The following is a 21,927-nucleotide window of genomic DNA, read 5'->3' as shown; positions in this document are numbered from 1 at the left end:
AGCTAAGCACCCGAGTGAGAGGGTTGCTCTTCACTCGGAGCATGTTTTGAAACTTATGCGAATTTGGTTCATAGCTAACCCCCCGAGTGAGAGGGTTGCCCTTCACTCGGAGTATGTTTGAAACTTAGGCGAGTACGGGGTCGCAGCTAAGCCTTCGAGTGAGAGGGTTGCTCTTCACTCGGAGTAGTTTTGAAACTTAGGCGAGTACGGGGTCGCAGCTAAGCCCCCAAGTGAGAGGGTTGCTCTTCACTCCGAGTATGTTTTGAAACTTAGGAGAATCTAGTTCGCAGCTAAGCGCCCGAGTGAAAGGGGGTCCCGAACTCTGCGTCTAAGGTTGATGGTAACAGGAGACGGGGGACACGATGTTTACCCAGGTTCGGGCCCTCTCTATGGAGGTAATACCCTACTTCCGGCTTGATTGATCTTGATGAATATGAGTATTACAAGAGTTGATCTACCTCAAGATCGTAATGACTAAAACCCTAAAAGTCTGGCCCATATGACTACGATTATGATTGCCTCTATAGACTAAGCCCTCCGGTTTATAAAGACACCGGAGGGGACTAGGGTTGTACCAAGTCGGTTACAGAGAAAGGAATCTTCATATCAGGGCGCCAAGCTTGCCTTCCACACCAAGGAGAGTCCCATCCGGACACGGGAGAGAGTCTTCGGTCTTGTATCTTCACAGCCCATCAGTCCGGCCCATGTACCATAGTCTGGACGTCCGAGGACCCCTTAATCCAGGACTACCTCAGTATCCCCTGAACCAGGCTTCAATGACAAGGTGTCCGGCGTGCAAATTGTCTTCGGCATTGCAAGGCGGGTTCCTTCTCCGAATACTCCAACACAGTCTTCGGACACAACGACCGTGTCCGACTCTACAAAACAAGTACCACACACAACCGCAGAGAGTATAATATTTCACGAGTCCAATCTGCTGACAACTTCTTGTAGCGTGACACCACACCACCACCCGGTCATTATTTCGAACCGTCCTTCAGTCTGCCGCTTCATATTTCGAGACGCGGTCTCACCATCACGTCTTGTCAAAGAAGAGATCGTGTCCCCTTATTTCGAGATTCTCATCAATACGGGCGTGGGTAATCCAACCGTGCCGTCTGCACAACCCTTGGGAACAGACGAGTTTTAAGGCGAGTGGGGAGGCGCTTGATATTCACTACCTTTATAAGGAGATAAGGATTCCCTTCTTTCACCCACGCCTTCTCTCTCTCTGCCCTCCCATTCTCGAGCTCCAGCGCCCAAGTCCTCATCCTTTCCGCCCCAAGAAAACACTCGATCATGTCCGGATCTGGAGCGCAAGGCAAGTGGATGGCCTCCTCTGTCAAGGAGAAGGACATCACCCAGCTTCAGGAGGCCGGGTATCTGGCCAAGTAAATCGCCCACCGGCTTCCGGCCAAGGGGCAGATCGTCCCCACCCCGAAGCCCAATGAGAGGGTGGTGTTCATCCCCCACTTTTTCCGCGGGCTAGGGTTTCCTCTCCACCCTTTCGTCCGCGGACTCATGTTCTACTACGGGCTAGATTTCCATGATCTGGCCCTAAATTCTTTCCTCCACATCTCGGCATTTATTGTCGTGTGCGAGGCCTTCCTCCGCATTCCACCCCACTTCGGACTGTGGCTCAAGATCTTCAATGTGAAGCTGAAGGTGGTGGATGGCCAACACGCAGACTGCGGAGGTGCCGTGGTGAGCAAGATGCCCAACGTCACATGGCCCAAAGGTACCTTTGTGGAGACCGTCAAAGGGTGGCAGCAACTGTGGTTCTATGTCACAGAGCCCCGCGACGCCACCTGGGCCGCCGCTCCCGAATTCAAGTCCGGAGCCCCAATGTGGCTCACCTCCTAGCTAGAGAAGGGCCTGAATTGGTCTTCGTCGGACAAGCTGATAGCACTGCAAACGCGCATCCAGAGCATGGTAGGCAAGAACATCAAGCTCGTCAATGTGATCCAGGTGATGCTAGTCCGCCGGATCCTTCCATGCCAGAGCCGTACTTGCCATTTATGGGAATTCAATCCGGACAAGCACTAGACCTTGCAACGGTTCTTCAGAACTACGCACGAAGATATCTGGAAGGTGCTCTTCAAGGGCAACGAGACGCCGCCGGAGACAACCGAGGACCGTGGGCACGCCCTGGCCCATCCCGGCAGTGCGGTAAGTATTTCACGTTTCAAGGTGTATCCTTTACTTGCTTGTTCAGGGATGTCACATCCTAGTTAGTTCATGCATTAGAGTGTTGCATCATGGCTACATTTCACAGAAACCTGAAATGGGGATGCCAGAAACCCCCAGCACCCCCCCTGGAACAACTAGGGTTTACTAAAAAATTTCCAATGAACCTGAAATGCCCTCCATAAATGTTCACCACCTTTGGTCTTGGTTAAAACCTCTGCCAAAAATGGTTTCATATTTTTGGAGGCCATCTTGGATTTTTGCACAAGCCATAAGTATTTGCATTTGGGCATTTTAAATGCTATAAATATTTTCAAATGCCCAAATAATCTTGAAGGTATTTTTAGGCTGTTGGGAATAATCTCAAAGGTGCCTCAGAATATTTCCAGGATTTTTCCAAATGAAATAGTATTTTTACTATTTCAAAACACAGTACAGAAATAAATAAAAAAGAGAAAAGAACAGAAGGCAGAAAACTTACCTGGCAGCCCACCTGGCGGCCCAGCACTGTGCTGGCCCGCGCCAGTCAGCTGCCTGCTCTCGCCAGAGCAGGCAGAGAGGTGACGCCGGCGAGCGTGAGCTCGCCACGGCGCCAGCAGCTTGCCGCCCCCGCCGCGGATGAGCTGGCCGACCTCTCTCGACGCGCCCCGAGCCCCCGGACATCGCCATTCTCCCCCATCGCCTCTCCCTCGCCTTCTCCCCACCATGGCCGACGCCGCCGCAGCCACCTCACCGGAGTAGCCGCGCCCACCGTCGACCTCGCGCCGTACTACCGTGTCCTACAGCACCGCCGTCGCCCACTCCTTCGAGCAAGCCGAGCCCCGAGCGCTCGTTTGCCCCGAAGCTCCGTCACCGACCTCGCCTTCGCCGCTCACCGTCGGAGATCCCCTCCGCCGTCGCCACTGCTACAGCTCGTCTCCGACCTCGCCGTCTGCTCCGTCGCAACCGCCGTGAGCATGGCCACCTTCCCATCCTCTCCTCTCTCTCTCTCGAGCGCTGTAGCCACCGCACGAAGCTCACCCGAACGCGCCGCCGCACGAGCTCGTCGCCGACGAGGCTCCGGCCATCTAACGGCCGCACCACCGTAGCCATTAGCTTCACCGCAACGCCAGGAACCCGTAGCACCCTCGCACGTTCCTCGCCGCGCTCTCTAGCTACGGTTCCGACTACGCCCGTACCCCGGCAGCCGCACGGCTCGTCGCCGGCGTCGATTCCGGCGACCCCGAGCTCCACTACCACCACCAGTCGACGCGGTTCGCCCCCAGCTACACATAGGTACTCTCCGCCGTCCTTTTGGTCGCCGGAGGGGGATCCCGCACTCCACCGCCGCGTCTGGACGTCGCCGGCGGCTAAACGCCGGCGAGTCAACGTGGTTTGACCACAGGTCAACCCCCCCAGGGTCACTGACGAGTGGGGCCCGCCTGCTAACTAATCTGAGTTAGAGTTAAAACTAATCCTAATTAACTAATTACCTAACAGTGACACTGACACAGGGGACCCACACGTCAGGATTGACCTGGACGACCCCGTTGACCTGCTGACGTCACACTGACGTCAGGCTGACGCAGTAAAGCTTTTACTGGAATTATTCTTATATTGGAAATTCCAGAAATTATCACAAACTTCAAAAAATCATAGAAAATAATCTATAGCTCAGAATGAAAAGATTTATATATGAAAAATGATCAGAAAAATCCATTCTATCCATCTGTACTGGTTTCATGCATGATTAAGCAAGTTAACCTACTGTTTTATACAGAACAAGATAAAGCATTAATATGGGCCATTTATGAACTTGGAATTTGAATCTTTGATTCAAATTAGTCCAAACCCATCTGGTCTTAGTTGCATTAGCCCAACACATCCATCTTGCCATGTCTCATGCATGCATCATATTGTTGCACTTGCTTGGTGTTGATTGTGCTTCGGTATGCTCATCGTGGTAGGTCCTGCCTCCGAGGATATTGACGAGTATCCAACTGAAGGGCAGTATCCCACCACCACTCCGTCAGGCAAGCAACCCATTGATCATTTCGATACAAACCCATCTTCTCGCTTCTGCTCTCGTTTACTGCATTAAGACAACGCGATTCAAACTGCTGTGTGTTGCGGTAGTTGAACCCACTTTCCCTTGCATGACCTGTCATTGCCACAGTAACTAGATGAAACCCACTAGCATGTGTAGGAGTTGATTGAGCCTTGTTGTGTTCCTACAATGCTATGCTTGCTATGCTTAGAGTTGTGTCAGGTCTGGCTCATCAGGGTGATGAACTAGAGTGAAAGTGTGTGTGTCGGTAAAGAGAGTAAAGTGTTGAATACGATTTGGTAAAGGTATCGATGGGAGGCCATGTAGGAGTACATGGTGGGTTGTTTCATTGAGACCGTCCCTAAGAACTGAGATCTGTATGCGTGATTTAAGATTCAGCTACTACCACACATTGGGCCCGAAACCAATGGACCCCCTCGGCTTCTTATTCACCCTTGTCCTCTGTCCAGGAGTTGCACGTAGTTTCTGGTGTTTGTAGTAAGCTGGAGGCCGTGGACAGCGCTGACCAAGGGGTGGGCTGTGATGCGGTAGGCTCGTGGCATGGTGTACCGAGTCGCCCGTTTGGTGTCCGGGAACCCTGCACACATCGTTTGGGGCCGTATGTGGAAACCTCGGCCGGACTCCCTGCGGATGGAACCTAAATAGGCGATAAACCTGGACTAGAGACTCGAGTGTTTAGGTAGGCTCTGGCCGACACCCACGTTGGGCTTCCGCTTGAAGGTTGCCGAGTACACGTCGTGTAGCGACGATAAGTGGTGAGAGCGTGTGTGACGAAGTACGCCCCTGCAGGGTATGAAACTATTCGAATAGCCGCGTCCGCGGTAAAGGACTACTTGGTCGCTTATGCAGTTCATAGACAAGTAAATGGATACTACTAAAAGCCTCAAGATAAGTGTGAGTACCGCGGATGGCCCTCTCGTTGGATGACGAGGGAGGATCCACTGTGGAGTATTGAGATGGTGATTAGTGGACTCGTGTGCGAAAACTATTTCACAAGTGGTGTATCGTAGGATAGCTTAGCCAAGAGTCAAAGCTGGCTTGCTGCAATAACCCCACTACCTTCTTGAGAATGAGCATGTATAATAGGATCTGTTGTAAGACTTGCTGAGTACCTTTGTACTCATGTTGTTTAATTACTGTTTCAGACGACAACCCCGCCCCTTCTGACGGGTTCTACGTAGAACTCGACGACGACGAGTGACGCGCCACCAGGTGGTGATCTAGGCTTGTGAAGGGCCTATGTAGATAGACAGGCTTCGTCAAGCCTTCTTTCTTTCTAGTGTCTGTACCCAGACAGTTTGCTTCCGCATGTGCTTGTATGATTGTATGACTTGAGTGTCAGGTCATGTGACCCCTATCTGTATGAACAAGTTATGTAAGGCTCTCCAGAGCCCTTTAAATAAAGTACTTGAGTTGTAGAGTTTTGTTGTGATGCCATGTTGTATTTGCACATATCGAGCATATTGTGTGTATGTTTGAAATGCTTGGTATGTGTGGGATCCGACAATCTAGTTGTTTACCTTTAGCAGCCTCTCTTATGGGGAAATGTAGTCTAGTGCCTCCTTGAGCCATAGTAGTCCGCTACAGCCCGGTTCACCGGACTCCTGCTAGCCCAGCACTACTGCTCTAGACACTTGACTGGCCGGCATGTGAGTCATATCGTTCCTGTGTCTGTCCCTTCGGGGAAATGTCACGCGGTGACATCCGGAGTCCTGCCTAGCCTGCTACAGCCCGGGTTCCCGGAGTCCTGTTAGCCCAGTGCTACAGCCCGGATTCACACGCTGCTGACCGACACGTTCGATGCTGATTCATGTATGCCTGTCCCCATACGTTAGTGCCGCTTTGGGTTCACGACTAGCCATGTCGGCCCGGGTTCTCTGTCATATGGATGCTAGCGACATTATCATATACGTGAGCCAAAAGGCGCAAACGGTCCCGGGCCATGGAAAGGCGACACCCGAGGGAGTACCGTGCGTGAGGCCGCAATGTTATATGAGGTGTTACAGGCTAGATCGGTGTGACTTGGAATCGGGGTCCTGACAGCGTTGGCATCAGAGCCGGACTGCCTGTAGGTGCGATAAGCCAAACTGGTCGATGTCGAGTCTAGAAATGCTTTAGTTATATGTAGGGGAATTGATTGTGGGAGGGAACGTAAGGTGCTTTTACTCCTTTACCTCATGCCCTCTGATCTGAGCCATACTCCTCTCATTCTACGTGGGTTAAGGACTAGGCTCTCTCCTCTCTATCAGGTTCACGTGTTACTAATCCGTAGTAACTTATAGGATTGTTGGTTCCATGCTTCGGATCAGTTTCTACTACCCTAGTATGTTGTCGGTTGAACCAGAACCTTGACATGATGTTGTTGAGTGGTATTGCAAACTGTTGCGAATGTCTCAAATCCTTTTCGAGCATTTACAGCCGTTATGCTGTCCAAATTCTCCTAGAAATACTAATGCCTTGCATTATTTCGTGCTTTCAGATGGCCACCCGTTCCCAGAACCAAGTGGTTCGTTTGACCCGGTGCATCGGCGTACCTGGTCACACGGCCATGTTGGTCCGAGTGATGGTTGAGACAGGCTATCGTTGGTATCCCGAGTATACCGTCGAGGAGCAGTTCCGAGACTTTAATCAAAGTCAGTATCTTTGCACAGTCAGGATCTACCCATCTTATCCTGGAGCCACTGAACCCCTCCATTGCTCTTATGGACTTGGGGTTACTATCGAGATGTCTGTGCAGGACGCAGCTTACTCAATGATGACTATCATGCGAGCCAGAACTGCCTTGCTTCAGAACACCGACTTCTGCTATATGCCAGCAGCACTCCCTGGGGCACAGGGGTACTATCAGGCCACTTACTGTGATTCTACCCATGAGGGCTCACTACTCCGTACCACCACCGAGATGCTTGAGAACAAGGACCGTGAGAATCGTGCCCTGCGGATGGAGCTCTTTAATGCTCGTGCTGATCACTGGGCCACACTGACACGGTTTGCACCTGCCGTGCAAGCTGGGTTCATGGACATGAGGGACATATACCCCGTGCGATCTGGCCTGCCAGAATGTATGGAATGGCGTGATGTAGGAGGCATCACCCCTCCTCGTGGACCTCGTCTGCCACCGTTTGTTGGACCAAGGCCACACCCGAGTCCCTATGGACCGCAAGCTCCACAGGACCGACTGTTTCCAGATGATCATGTTCAGCTTCCAGGACATGGTGGTGACTTCTATGAGGATTACTACGGGGACGTCTGAGTTGGTAGTAGTTCCACTAGTAATGTAACAGTTGTAATCTCCACAGTCCTGCGTGTCTTGTGGGATACGACTTGGTGTGTATCACGTTCCGGAGGTGTAGAAAAATAATGTATAGGAGCTTGGAATGCCTCTGATGAGATGTATCGTCTTTCATCGTAGTTGTACCTTGGCCTGGGCTTGTACTAAGCTATGTATGGCATGTATGACCGTTGGTATATGTACGTTGCTATGTTACCATGTCATACTGATGGTCATCTCTGCATTCCGTGTTATCCATTACATTCCGTTTTTCCCTATCAAGATTTAGCCATCCTCGTCTAAACCGTTGCTTTGTTCTCCTAGGATGGTTAACACCCGCAACAACCCTGCTGTCCAGGCGCAGGGTGAAGCCAATGCAGCCAGGGCGGAGGATTTGCCTCAACCGCCTTCACTGGCCGAAGTTATGCTGGAGGCAGAAAGAAACAAGCGTGAGACTAACCGCTTGCTAGAGCGAATTGAGCCGAATACTGCACGTCACCAGAGGAACGACCTGGTGTCCATCAATGACTTTATCAAGCTGTACCCACCGAAGTTCAACCACTCCGTCGAGCCCCTTGATGCGGATGATTGCCTTCGCAGCATCACCCATAAGCTACGTTCTGCCAACGTAGCCGAAGCTGATAAGGTTACCTATGCTGCCTATCACCTCGAAGGCCCTGCTAGCCTTTGGTGGGAGAACTTTGAGGCTATGCGCCCAGCTGGCCAAATCACTACTTGGGCTGAATTCAGTGAGGCTTTCCGTGAGCATCACATTCCGGAGGGTCTCATAGATCGTAAGCGGGAAGAATTCTGCAACTTCACCCAAGGCAGACTGACCGTGGATGCTTACAGCCGTGAGTTTGGAAATCTAGCACGCTATGCTCCTGAAGAGGTATCCACCGACGCCAAGAAGCAGGCAAGGTTCCGCAAGGGACTTAGCCCCGAGCTTCGCCGTGATCTCCGTCTGCATGAGTGCACCTCTTTCCAGAAGTTGGTCAATAAGGCCATCAGTGCCGAGACAGGACAAACTGACTATGACGCTGCACGCAAGCACTCTCGTGACTTTGGTTCCTCATCTGGCTCCGGATCCCAGAAGCGCCGGGTCTGGATTCCAAATACTGCTCTGCCACCCAGGTTCACTCCGAGGCCATCCTTCGAGGCGCCTCGTCCCAACTAGCAGCATGCACCGCCCAAGGTTTATGGTGGCCCCGCTGCTAATGCTGCTCCACGCCCCAATATTGTGACATGCTTCAAGTGTGGAGAAACGGGTCACTATTTGCGCGAGTGCCCCCGAAACAACCTAAATCAACCTGGACAGTCCGTTGGCCGTGGTAAGCCAGCAGGAAAGACTTACTACGCCAAGCCAGCCACCACTACACGTGGCCATGTCAACTATGTTTCAGCTGAAGAAACTCATGAGGATCCCAACGTCGTCCTTGGTACGCTCCTTGTTAATTGCCATCCGGCAACTGTTCTTTTCGATACTGGAGCATCTCATTCATTTATCTCTGAGAGCTATGCTCGATTACACAACACCACATTCTGTGACATGCCTACCTCCATGGTAATCCAAACCCCTGGTTCTAAGTGGCAAACCTCTAAGATAAGCCATGGAAATGAAATTCTTGTTGACAGACTGGTCTTCCTTGCATCACTAATAGCTCTCAAGTCCTCGGACATAAACATCATCTTGGGTATGGACTGAATGTCAGCCCATTATGCCAAAGATTGATTGCTCTACTAGGACTGTTCAACTCACCCATCCGTCGGGCAAGACAGTTAATGTTTTGACCCGAGTGTCTAAGCGTCAGCTCTACTCACTAAATGCCAACCCTCTCCCAGACCTCGAAGATGTGCCGGTAGTCCGTGACTTTCCGGATGTCTTCCCTGAAGAACTGCCAGGTATTCCACCTGACAGGGATGTTGAGTTTGTGATAGACCTTGTTCCAGGAACCGTCCCAATCTCCAGAAGACCCTATAAGATGGCACCCCTAGAGCTAGCCGAGCTTAAGAAACAACTCGATGAGTCCTTGAAAAAGGGTTTCATCCGTCCTAGTTCTTCTCCGTGGGCTTGCCCCGTCCTCTTCGTCAAGAAGAAGGATGGTACGGATCGGATGGTTGTAGATTACCGACCCGTCAACCTAGTCACAATCAAGAACAAGTATCCGCTTCCCAGGATCAACGACCTGTATGATCAGCTCGCTGGATCCTCAGTCTTCTCTAAAATGGATTTGAGGTTGGGCTACCATCAAATCAAAATCAAGAACGGGGACATTCCTAGAACGGCCTTTGTTACTCGTTATGGCCAATACGAGTATACAGTCATGTCCTTCGGGTTAACCAATGCTCCAGCCACCTTCTCTCGGTTAATGAACTCAATCTTCATGGAGTATTTGGATAAATTCGTCGTAGTATACCTCGATGATATACTCATCTACTCCAAGAACGAGGCAGAACATGCCGAGCATCTAAGGCTAGTGCTAACGAAACTTCGAGAGCATCGCCTTTATGCCAAATTCTCCAAGTGTGAATTCTGGTTGCCAGAAGTGACCTATCTAGGCCACGTGATCTCTGGTAAGGGTATTGCTGTCAATCCCGAACGAGTTCAAGCCATCCTTGACTGGACTCCCCCTGAAACGGTTAAGCAAGTCCGGAGTTTCCTTGGCTTAGCGAGCTACTGCCGCCGCTTCGTCGAGAATTTCTCCAAGGTTGCTAAACCTCTAACCGAACTCCTCAAGAAAGATAAAAGGTTCGAGTGGACCCCACAGTGCGAGTTCAGCTTTCAGGAACTGAAAAGACGCCTGACATCTGCTCCCGTACTCGTACCACCAGATTTTTCTAAGGACTTTGTTATCTATTGCGACGCCTCGCGACAAGGACTAGGTTGCATACTCATGCAAGACCGTCATGTGATTGCTTACGCTTCCCGGCAGTTGCGTCCACATGAGGATAATTATCCCACACATGATCTAGAGCTTGCAGCCGTAGTCCATGCACTCAAAACATGGCGACATTACCTTCTCGGTAACCGTTGCGAGATTTTCACCGACCACCAGAGTCTGAAATACATTTTCACCCAACCGGATTTGAATCTCAGGCAAAGACCTTGGGTTGAGTTGATCTCAGACTACGACTTAGGAATTACTTACACCCCGGGCAAAGCCAATGTCATGGCTGATGCGCTAAGCCGTAAATCCTATTGTAACAGCTTGATGTTACTACAAAGTCAACCACTTCTCCACGAGGAATTCTGTAAGCTTAACCTTCACATTGTTCCTCAAGGATTTCTATCCACCCTGGTGGCGAAACCTACACTTACGGATCAGATCATTAAAGCTCAGAAGGTAGATCCGGGAATCTCCCGTATTAAGAGAAACATCAAGAAAGGAGTTGCGGATTGTTTCTCTGTTGATGACCAAGGTGTTGTGCTCTTTGGAGACCGCCTAGTGGTTCCTAAGGTACGCAACCTGAGGCGATTGATCCTTAAGGAAGCTCATGAATCTCCTCTCACCATTCATCCCGGTAGTACTAAAATGTATCAAGACCTACGCCAGAGGTTTTGGTGGACTAGGATGAAGAGAGAAATTGCTCAATACATTGCTAATTGCGACGTCTGCCGACGTGTTAAAGCAGAGCATCAGCGACCTGCTGGCACCCTTCAGCCTCTAGCTATTCCTGAATGGAAATGGGATAAAATCGGTATGGATTTCATTACCGGGTTTCCCAGGACCAAGAGAGGGAATAATGCTATCTTCGTTGTTGTCGATCGTCTTTCCAAAGTAGCCCACTTCCTACCTGTTCGTGAGAGTATAACCGCTAGCCAGCTAGCAGACTTGTACATCTCCCGAATAGTGTCTCTGCATGGTGTTCCATTGGAAATTAACTCAGACCGTGGAAGTCTCTTTACCTCTCGATTTTGGGAAAGTTTCCAAAATGCTATGGGAACTCGTCTCTCTTTTAGCACCGCCTTTCACCCTCAATCAAGTGGTCAGGTAGAGCGAGTTAATCAAATTCTGGAGGATATGCTCCGAGCTTCTGTCATCTCCTTCGGCATGGATTGGGAGAAATGCCTTCCATTCGCCGAGTTCGCTTATAACAATAGTTACCAAGCTAGTTTGGGCAAAGCCCCTTTCGAGGTTCTCTATGGACGAAAATGTCGAACGCCTCTTAACTGGTCAGAAACCGGGGAAAGACAACTCTTCGGCCCGGATATGATTCAGGAAGCAGAAGAGCAGGTTCGCATTATTCGTGAGAAATTGAAAACAGCCCAATCTCGCCAAAAGAGCCATTATGATCGCAAACATAAGGCTATGACTTTTGAGGTTGACGAGAAGGCTTACCTCCGGGTGACCCCTTTAAAGGGAACCCACCGATTCGGTATCAAAGGCAAATTGGCCCCTCGCTACATTGGACCCTTTCGCATTCTTGCCAAGCGAGGAGAAGTTGCCTACCAATTGGAACTACCTCCGCATCTTTCCAAGGTTCATGACGTCTTCCACGTTTCCCAACTCAGGCGTTGCTTCTCGGATCCTATCCGTGGAGTGGACCACGAAACGCTTGATCTCCAAGATGATCTCACATATCGGGAGTATCCCGTTCGAATCCTTGATCAAGCCGAGCGTACCACTCGACGCCGAAACATCAAGTTTCTCAAAGTTCAATGGTCACACCATTCCGAGAAAGAAGCTACTTGGGAAAGGGAGGATCGTCTTCGAATTGAGTACCCCACCTTCTTCCCAACGGATCCTAAATCTCGGGACGAGATTCTTTTGAGTGGGGGTGAGTTGTCACATCCTAGTTAGTTCATGCATTAGAGTGTTGCATCATGGCTACATTTCACAGAAACCTGAAATGGGGATGCCAGAAACCCCCAGCACCCCCCCTGGAACAACTAGGGTTTACTAAAAAATTTCCAATGAACCTGAAATGCCCTCCATAAATGTTCACCACCTTTGGTCTTGGTTAAAACCTCTGCCAAAAATGGTTTCATATTTTTGGAGGCCATCTTGGATTTTTGCACAAGCCATAAGTATTTGCATTTGGGCATTTTAAATGCTATAAATATTTTCAAATGCCCAAATAATCTTGAAGGTATTTTTAGGCTGTTGGGAATAATCTCAAAGGTGCCTCGGAATATTTCCAGGATTTTTCCAAATGAAATAGTATTTTTACTATTTCAAAACACAGTACAGAAATAAATAAAAAAGAGAAAAGAACAGAAGGCAGAAAACTTACCTGGCGGCCCACCTGGCGGCCCAGCACTGTGCTGGCCCGCGCCAGTCAGCTGCTTGCTCTCGCCAGAGCAGGCAGAGAGCTGACGCCGGCGAGCGTGAGCTCGCCACGGCGCCAGCAGCTTGCCGCCCTCGCCGCGGATGAGCTGGCCGACCTCTCTCGACGCGCCCCGAGCCCCTGGACATTGCCATCCCCCCCCCATCGCCTCTCCCTCGCCTTCTCCCCACCATGGCCGACGCCGCCGCAGCCACCTCACCGGAGTAACCGCGGCCACCGTCGACCTCGCACCGTACTAACGTGTCTTACAGCACCGCTGTCGCCCACTCCTTCGAGCAAGCCGAGCCCCGAGCGCTCGTTTGCCCCGAAGCTCCATCACCGACCTCGCCTTCGCCGCTCACCGTCGGAGATCCCCTCCGCCGTCGCCACTGCTACAGCTCGTCTCCGACCTCGCCGTCTGCTCCGTCGCAACCGCCGTGAGCATGGCCACCTTCCCATCCTCTCCTCTCTCTCTCGAGCGCTGTAGCCACCGCACGAAGCTCACCCGAACGCGCCCCCGCACGAGCTCGTCGCCGACGAGGCTCCGGCCATCCAACGGCCACACCACCATAGCCATTAGCCTCACCGCAACGCCAGGAACCCGTAGCGCCATCGCTTGCCCCTCGCCGTGCTCTCTAGCTACGGTTTCGACTACGCCCGTACCCGGCAGCCACCCGGCTCGTCGCCGGCGTCGATTCCGGCGACCCCGAGCTCCCCTACCACCACCAGTCGACGCGGTTCGCCCCCAGCTACACGTAGGTACTCTCCGCCGTCCTTTTGGTCGCCGGAGGGGGATCCCGCACTCCACCTCCGCGTCTGGACGTCGCCGGCGGCTAAACGCCGGCGAGTCAACGTGGTTTGACCACAGGTCAACCCCCCCAGGGTCACTGACAAGTGGGTCCCGCCTGCTAACTAATCTGAGTTAGAGTTAAAACTAATCCTAATTAACTAGTTACCTAACAGTGTCACTGACACAGGGGACCCACACGTCAGGTTTGACCTGGACGACCCCGTTGACCTGCTGACGTCACACTGACGTCAGGCTGACGCAGTAAAGCTTTTACTGGAATTATTCTTATATTGGAAATTCCAGAAATTATCACAAACTTCAAAAAATCATAGAAAATAATCTATAGCTCAGAATGAAAAGATTTATATATGAAAAATGATCAGAAAAATCCATTCTATCCATCTGTACTGGTTTCATGCATGATTAAGCAAGTTAACCTACTGTTTTATACAGAACAAGATAAAGCATTAATATGGGCCATTTATGAACTTGGAATTTGAATCTTTGATTCAAATTAGTCCAAACCCATCTGGTCTTAGTTGCATTAGTCCAACACATCCATCTTGCCATGTCTCATGCATGCATCATATTGTTGCACTTGCTTGGTGTTGATTGTGCTTCGGTATGCTCATCGTGGTAGGTCCTGCCTCCGAGGATATTCACGAGTATCCAACTGAAGGGCAGTATCCCACCACCACTCCGTCAGGCAAGCAACCCATTGATCATTTCGATACAAACCCATCTTCTCGCTTCTGCTCTCGTTTACTGCATTAAGACAACGCGATTCAAACTGCTGTGTGTTGCGGTAGTTGAACCCACTTCCTTTGCATGACCTGTCATTGCCACAGTAACTAGATGAAACCCACTAGCATGTGTAGGAGTTGATTGAGCCATGTTGTGTTCCTACAATGCTATGCTTGCTATGCTTAGAGTTGTGTCAGGTCTGGCTCATCAGGGTGATGAACTAGAGTGAAAGTGTGTGTGTCGGTAAAGAGAGTGAAGTGTTGAACACGATTTGGTAAAGGTATCGATGGGAGGCCATGTAGGAGTACATGGTGGGTTGTTTCATTGAGACCGTCCCTAAGAACTGAGATCTGTATGCGTGATTTAAGATTCAGCTACTACCACACATTGGGCCCGAAACCAATGGACCCCCTCGGCTTCTTATTCACCCTTGTCCTCTGTCCAGGAGTTGCACGTAGTTTCTGGTGTTTGTAGTAAGCTGGAGGCCGTGGACAGCGCTGACCAAGGGGTGGGCTGTGATGCGGTAGGCTCGTGGCACGGTGTACCGAGTCGCCCGTTTGGTGTCCGGGAACCCTGCACACATCGTTTGGGGCCGTATGTGGAAACCTCGGCCGGACTCCCTGCGGATGGAACCTAAATAGGCGATAAACCTGGACTAGAGACTCGAGTGTTTAGGTAGGCTCTGGCCGACACCCACGTTGGGCTTCCGCTTGAAGGTTGCCGAGTACACGTCGTGTAGCGACGATAAGTGGTGAGAGCGTGTGTGACGAAGTACGCCCCTGCAGGGTATGAAACTATTCGAATAGCCGCGTCCGCGGTAAAGGACTACTTGGTCGCTTATGCAGTTCATAGACAAGTAAATGGATACTACTAAAAGCCTCAAGATAAGTGTGAGTACCGCGGATGGCCCTCTCGTTGGATGACGAGGGAGGATCCACTGTGGAGTATTGAGATGGTGATTAGTGGACTCGTGTGCGAAAACTATTTCACAAGTGGTGTATCGTAGGATAGCTTAGCCAAGAGTCAAAGCTGGCTTGCTGCAATAACCCCACTACCTTCTTGAGAATGAGCATGTATAATAGGATCTGTTGTAAGACTTGCTGAGTACCTTTGTACTCATGTTGCTTAATTACTGTTTCAGACGACAACCCCGCCCCTTCTGACGGGTTCTACGTAGAACTCGACGACGACGAGTGACGCGCCACCAGGTGGTGATCTAGGCTTGTGAAGGGCCTATGTAGATAGACAGGCTTCGTCAAGCCTTCTTTCTTTCTAGTGTCTGTACCCAGACAGTTTGCTTCCGCATGTGCTTGTATGATTGTATGACTTGAGTGTCGGGTCATGTGACCCCTATCTGTATGAACAAGTTATGTAAGGCTCTCCGGAGCCCTTTAAATAAAGTACTTGAGTTGTAGAGTTTTGTTGTGATGCCATGTTGTATTTGCACATATCGAGCATATTGTGTGTATGTTTGAAATGCTTGGTATGTGTGGGATCCGACAATCTAGTTGTTTACCTTTAGCAGCCTCTCTTATGGGGAAATGTAGTCTAGTGCCTCCTTGAGCCATAGTAGTCCGCTACAGCCAGGTTCACTGGAGTCCTGCTAGCCCAGCACTACTGCTCTGGACACTTGACTGGCCGGCATGTGAGTCATATCGTTCCTGTGTCTGTCCCTTCGGGGAAATGTCACGCGGTGACATCCGGAGTCCTGCCTAGCCTGCTACAGCCCGGGTTCCCGGAGTCCTGTTAGCCCAGTGCTATAGCCCGGATTCACACGCTGCTGACCGACACGTTCGATGTTGATTCATGTATGCCTGTCCCCATACGTTAGTGCCGCTTTGGGTTCACGACTAGCCATGTCGGCCCGGGTTCTCTGTCATATGGATGCTAGCGACATTATCATATACGTGAGCCAAAAGGCGCAAACGGTCCCGGGCCATGGTAAGGCGACACCCGAGGGAGTACCGTGTGTGAGGCCGCAATGTTATATGAGGTGTTACAGGCTAGATTGGTGTGACTTGGAATCGGGCTCCTGACAAGGGACGATATCTAAACCTCAACATTTATTTTTTTAGGGCTGGACAAAGAGGGCGGAGTGGATCCAGTGTCCGGCTCCGCTGCCCGAGGAACCAGTCATCCCGCTCCTGACGAAGATGCTGGTCCCGGCGCCTTACCAGCCGCCGGAGAAGAAGGCCAAGAAGAAGGCCAAGGGGGCCAAAAGTGTCCTCCGCCGCAAGGGCGCTTCAGACGTGACATCCGAAGGCACTAAGACTCATTCCTCCGCCGCCAAAAACTAAGAAGAGGAGGAAGAAAGCAACTCCCCCCCTGAGGGGGAGGAAGAAGAGGGCGGCCTCCGCAAATCTGGAGGCAGAGGCGTCCAAGAGAGGAAAGGGCTCCCTCGTGAATAGCTCCGCGTGGGACATCAATAGCAGCCCAGAGCGGCGGCCCCGAGACAAGCCCTTGGCCGAATCATGAGTACTCAAAAGACCCTAACACATTCATGTAATCAGCCTCTTCGGTTCATAGTTTTAACATGTTGAATCATGCACTTGCAGTCCGGCCCACGACAGCTCCAAGCGATCCTAATCAGGGGGTTCGCTGGATTCAAAGGCGATGGCCAGCGAGTCACCGCCGGTGGCTTACTCTCCCAAGGCCAAGGGCGACGCCGAGGTGCTGTCCCAAAGGACCTTCCCAGGCCAGGGAGAGGTTCAGGAGACCGTCAAGGTGGTGCCAGAGGGTGACCCCTCGGCCGCCGGACACCTGGGGGAGAAACCCCCATGGAGACTGGCGATGGGGGCCATATCCAATTCGGCCCCCAGCCGAATACCATCCCGGTGACCTACACGGCTCCGGAACCAAGCAAGCGGCCTCCTTCAAAGGGAGGAGGTGCGCCTATTCCGCCGGTGACCTCTGTCCATCCAGAGGCACCGGATAATCTGCTGGAAGCACTACGAGGCACTTCCATTGTGGAGGAACACCGTATCCTTATGGGTACGGTGGTTGAGAGGGTTCAGTCTGTTAAGAGCGGACTGACCGAAGCCTGCACCAGCCTGCTGACAGGCTTTGAGGTAAGTGATGCAAAAAAGAAAGTCACAGTATTGACAGTAGCCCCTGAGATACTGTCCGGTGTTCTAAAAGAAAAGCCGGACAGAGGATCAATCAATTTTCGTAGGAAACTAACTAAATATGTCTTATGTGAAGAAGCAGGCATCGTTGCTGGCCGCAACCTCTCATGCTGCTGAGGTCTCCGGACTAAAGCAGAGTCTGGAAGGGGCCGAGGAAGAGCTCGGCCATGTAAAAAAGCAGCTGGAGGACAAGCAAGGTATGCGATGACCTTGTGTATATCCGGAAAGGATGAATGATTTATGCTGACCATGGTGCCCTGATATTTGTAGGAGCAACTTCTGAGGTGGAAACCCTCAAGAAAGCGCTGGCTGAGGCCAAAAAGAAAGCGGCAAAGGAGCAAGCCGCCCGTGAAAAACATGAGGCCAGGGTTTGTGAGGTCCAGCAGGAGCTCCAGGACGCCGTCAAGAAATGCGAGTCCTTGGAGCACGACATTGCGGATCAAGAGACCGAACTCGCCAAGGCTCGCCAGAGCACACAAGCGGCCCGAGTTGAAACCGAGGGTGCCCTCCAGGAAATCCAGGAGGCCAGGAAAATCGTGGTGGGTAAGGCTTTTATTATGCAAAGCAAGTATGTGAAGAAGAGGTATCTCTTACTAACCCAGATTTGGAGTTCTCCAGGGGCGTTTGCGGATCTGCCGCGCAGTGTTTCTGATGCTGCTGAATTCTTCCGAGCCGAAGGGGGGAGCTCAACAGAGAAGCTGTTCTGGTCGCAATACCTTGCGCCGGAACATCCAGTGCCCTTTAGCGATCAGCTAAAACAGCTGGTCGAACTGCATAGGGTGGCCGAACTGGCCATTAAGGACTTAATAATCCGGCTGTGGCCTGCCGAAGCCATACCCAGCAGCTACTTCGGTCTCGTGAAGCGGCTAGTCAATGCCTGCCCCCGGCTTGACGCCATCAAGCGGTCGGTCTGTATCGAAGGTGCGCGGATGGCCTTCGCCTGTGTCAAGGTGCAGTGGGCGAAGATGAATGTCGTCAAGCTCGCGACCGAGGGACCGCCCAAGGGCAAGGAGCACCGCACGCCCGAGCGATGTTTTAGCGATGTCCTGGAGGGATCCCGCATTGTAGCGGAGCAATGTGCAAATGATGTAATCTTTCAATGAATACATTCATGTTATCTCACCCTGTATTATGAAACAAAGTCGATTATGTAATATAATGCTTGTTAATATTTTACCTCATGTGCGGCCATGTTTATGAAATTTGAGAGTTGGCCAGTCGTCGGCTTCAGCCCCCACGTAGGTAGTACAGGGGTGTTCGGGATGGAATCTAAACACTCTTGATCCAATTGTTTGGTCCTTGAAGGAGGTGTTTAGCGCAACGAACCAGGCAATCAGACTATGTGGCTTTATCACCCTCACTTAGCCATAGGAGTTTGACAATAAAAATTTAGGTGCAGCCCCTAGTATCCGAACTAGGGTGCTGTAAACACCTGATCGGGTAAGAACCGATTCATCGCGTAATGCGGAAAAAATTGCTAGAGATTTGAATCCTCCGAAGAGCTGACCGGCTCACGCAGCATCATGACAGTCAGTTTTCAGCTTTCTCTACTAAGGTGCTCATCCGGGTAAACCAGGACACAATCGCAGTAGTTCTCCCTTTACTACCCTAGCCGATAGAGCCGAACGTAAGGTAGTAAGCACAGGAGCCGGGCAACCCAACTATTGACCAAAGACATGATTCAGAGCCGATGCATATAATGCTAAATTCGGGGTGCCGAACTATACTGTAAAAAGTGTTCGGACTTTGTTGCCGTATTATGGGGCGCAATGAAGCCCCTGGTGGATTAAAGCGTACCAAAATGTATGGGTGCATTTTGATAATATCAAAGAAAAGGGTAGCAAGCTAGTGTCGTGGGAGTTGGGCCGCAAATTGTTTCCATTATAATTTGATTAATACGTCAAAGCGTATTTGTACAAGTAGTGCAATAAGCGATAGGGCTATTTAATAAGCCACAACCAAGGGAGAGCTGCGTGCGGGTCCTGAAAACAGGTAGAGTGATCGTTAAAGAGACCACCTAGAAATTCCCTTATACGTCAGTGCTTCTTGCCGTCTTGGTGTATCTATCCTTTCGAAAGGACCTGTGATCAGGCCGTCAGGAAAGGCCTGTGGAAAAGAAACCTGAAAAGGAAAAAAATAAAAAGTGAAAGCATGTGTGTCCAGGGGCGGTCGAGCCATATTATGGATCACAATCTAGTTATGCCGCTGTCTATGCCCATGGTATTTTGAGTACGTAATTATGTACGCACGGTACGAACGCTGCCACTTGGTCGGGACTGGGATGGAGGCCAAATTGCTAGTTGAGCTCTTGACGAGCTGGGTTGTCCTGCTGCAGAGTAGTCCGGACTCATTTGACAGTGTGCGGGAGCTCGGCCGCTGAATTAATGTTCTGCTTAAAAAGGCCACTCTATACTTCTGCTGCTAAAGCAGCGGTGTGCTCCTCGGTACAGAGGGAGTGTTCTGTGTTTCCATTGACTGTTATGACACCACGTGGTCCGGGCGTCTTGAGCTTGAGATAAGCATAGTGTGGCACTGCGTTGAATCGAGCAAATGCGGTTTGTCCCAGCAGTGCGTGATAGCCACTGCGAAAGGGGACGATATCGAAGATCAATTCTTCGCTTCGGAAGTTGTCCGCAGATCCGAAGACAACCTCTAGTGTGATTGAGCATGTAGAGTGGGCCTCTACACCCGGTATGACTCCTTTAAAGGTAGTCTTTGTGGGTTTGATCCTTGAGGGATTAATGCCCATTTTGCGCACTGTATCCTGATAGAGCAGGTTCAGGCTGCTGCCACCATCCATGAGGACTCGCGTGAGATGGAATCCATCAATGATTGGGTCGAGGACCAGTGGGGCTGAACTGCCATGACGGATACTGGTCGGATGGTCCCTGCGATCGAAAGTGATCGGACAAGAAGACCATGGGTTGAACTTTGGGGCGACTGGCTCCATCGCGTAGACGTCCCTAAGCGCGCGTTTGCGCTCCCTCTTGGGGATATGGGTAGCGTATATCATGTTCACTGTTTTAACTTGGGGGGGGGACTTCTTCTACCCCCCTGTGTTCGGCGGACGGGACTCCTCGTCATCGTCCTCGCTTTGCGACCCCTTCTCCTTGTTCTCAGCATTTAATTTGCCGGCCTGTTTAAAAACCCAACAGTCTCTGTTGGTATGATTAGCTGGTTTGTCTGGGGTGCCATGGATCTGGCATGGACGATCGAGTATACGGTCCAAGCTGGATGGGCCCAGATTGTTTCTTTTATATGGCTTCTTCTGCTGGTCAAACTTGGAGCCACTGAATTCGGCGTTGACCGCTGTGTCATCGGTATTGTCACCATTGCTTCGATGCTTGTGCCTATTGCGTCGGGGCTTGCCGTTGCTGTTTTTGGTCTCAGAGGTGCCAGCTACGCTTGCAGTGTTATTGGTACGGGCTAGCCAACTATCCTCGCCCGCACAAAAACGGGTCATGAGTCCGTGAGGGCTGCCATGGACTTCGGCTTTTCTTGGCCGAGGTGACGGGCGAGCCATTCATCGCGGATGCTATGCTTAAAGGCCGCTAGGCCTTTGGCATCCGGACAGTCGACGATCTGGTTCTTTTTAGTTAGGAACCTAGTCCAAAATTTCCTGGCTAATTCTCCGGGTTGTTGAACTATGTGACTTAAGTCATCGGCATCTGGAGGTCGTACGTATGTACCTTGGAAGTTGTCGCGGAAGGCGTCTTCCAAGTCTTCCCAGCTGCCAATAGAGTTTTCAGGCAGACTGTGTAACCAGTGCCGAGCTGGCCCTTTGAGTTTTAGCGGGAGATATTTGATGGCGTGAAGGTCATCATGGCCGGCCATATGACTATGGAGAGAAATCCTCAATCCATACCACGGGATCTGTTGTTCCATCATATGATTCGATATTTACAGGTTTAAACCCTTCTGGGAATTCATGCTCCATTACTTCGTCAGTGAAGCAGAGGGGGTGTGCGGCGCCTCTGTATCGGACCAAGTCGCGACGTAGTTCGGATGTAGTCCGTCTGCGATTTTCGGCCCGGGCATGGTTATGTTTTTCATGTCCCGTAAAATGGTCGTCGTCGCGCGTCAGGGCACGCCCCCGCGATCCGTAGATCGGTCTGGTCTGACATGTTCTGTTCTTTAGGTCCTGCCACAGGTCATATGTATAACCCCGAGCTGTTTTATCTCTTCCTTTACAGTGAGGTAGGACGGGCTGGTGTTCGGCTTGAGGTGCCGCTTTATCCCGGCCATGTGGTGGTCGATCAGCCACATGACGCGCTGATGGTATGGGCTCCAATGCCTCGTCATCAAATTGGGGTAACAATTTGCGCTTGGGGTAACTTTTAGTGGGCGATCGAGGCTGTATTCCTCGACTGCTAGGACATTAGTCCATCTGTCGTTGAGCAGGTCTTGATCAGCTTGAAGCTGCTGCTGCTTCTTTTTCAGGCTCCTCGCAGTGGCTATTAGCCAGCGCTTAAAGCGCTCCTGCTCGAAAGGTTCC

Source organism: Triticum aestivum, chromosome 3D, assembly GCF_018294505.1.
Source record: "Triticum aestivum cultivar Chinese Spring chromosome 3D, IWGSC CS RefSeq v2.1, whole genome shotgun sequence".
In the NCBI taxonomy this organism is placed as follows: Eukaryota; Viridiplantae; Streptophyta; class Magnoliopsida; order Poales; family Poaceae; genus Triticum; species Triticum aestivum.
The sequence above is the reverse complement of the archived record's forward strand: the minus strand, read 5'-3'. Positions refer to the sequence as shown.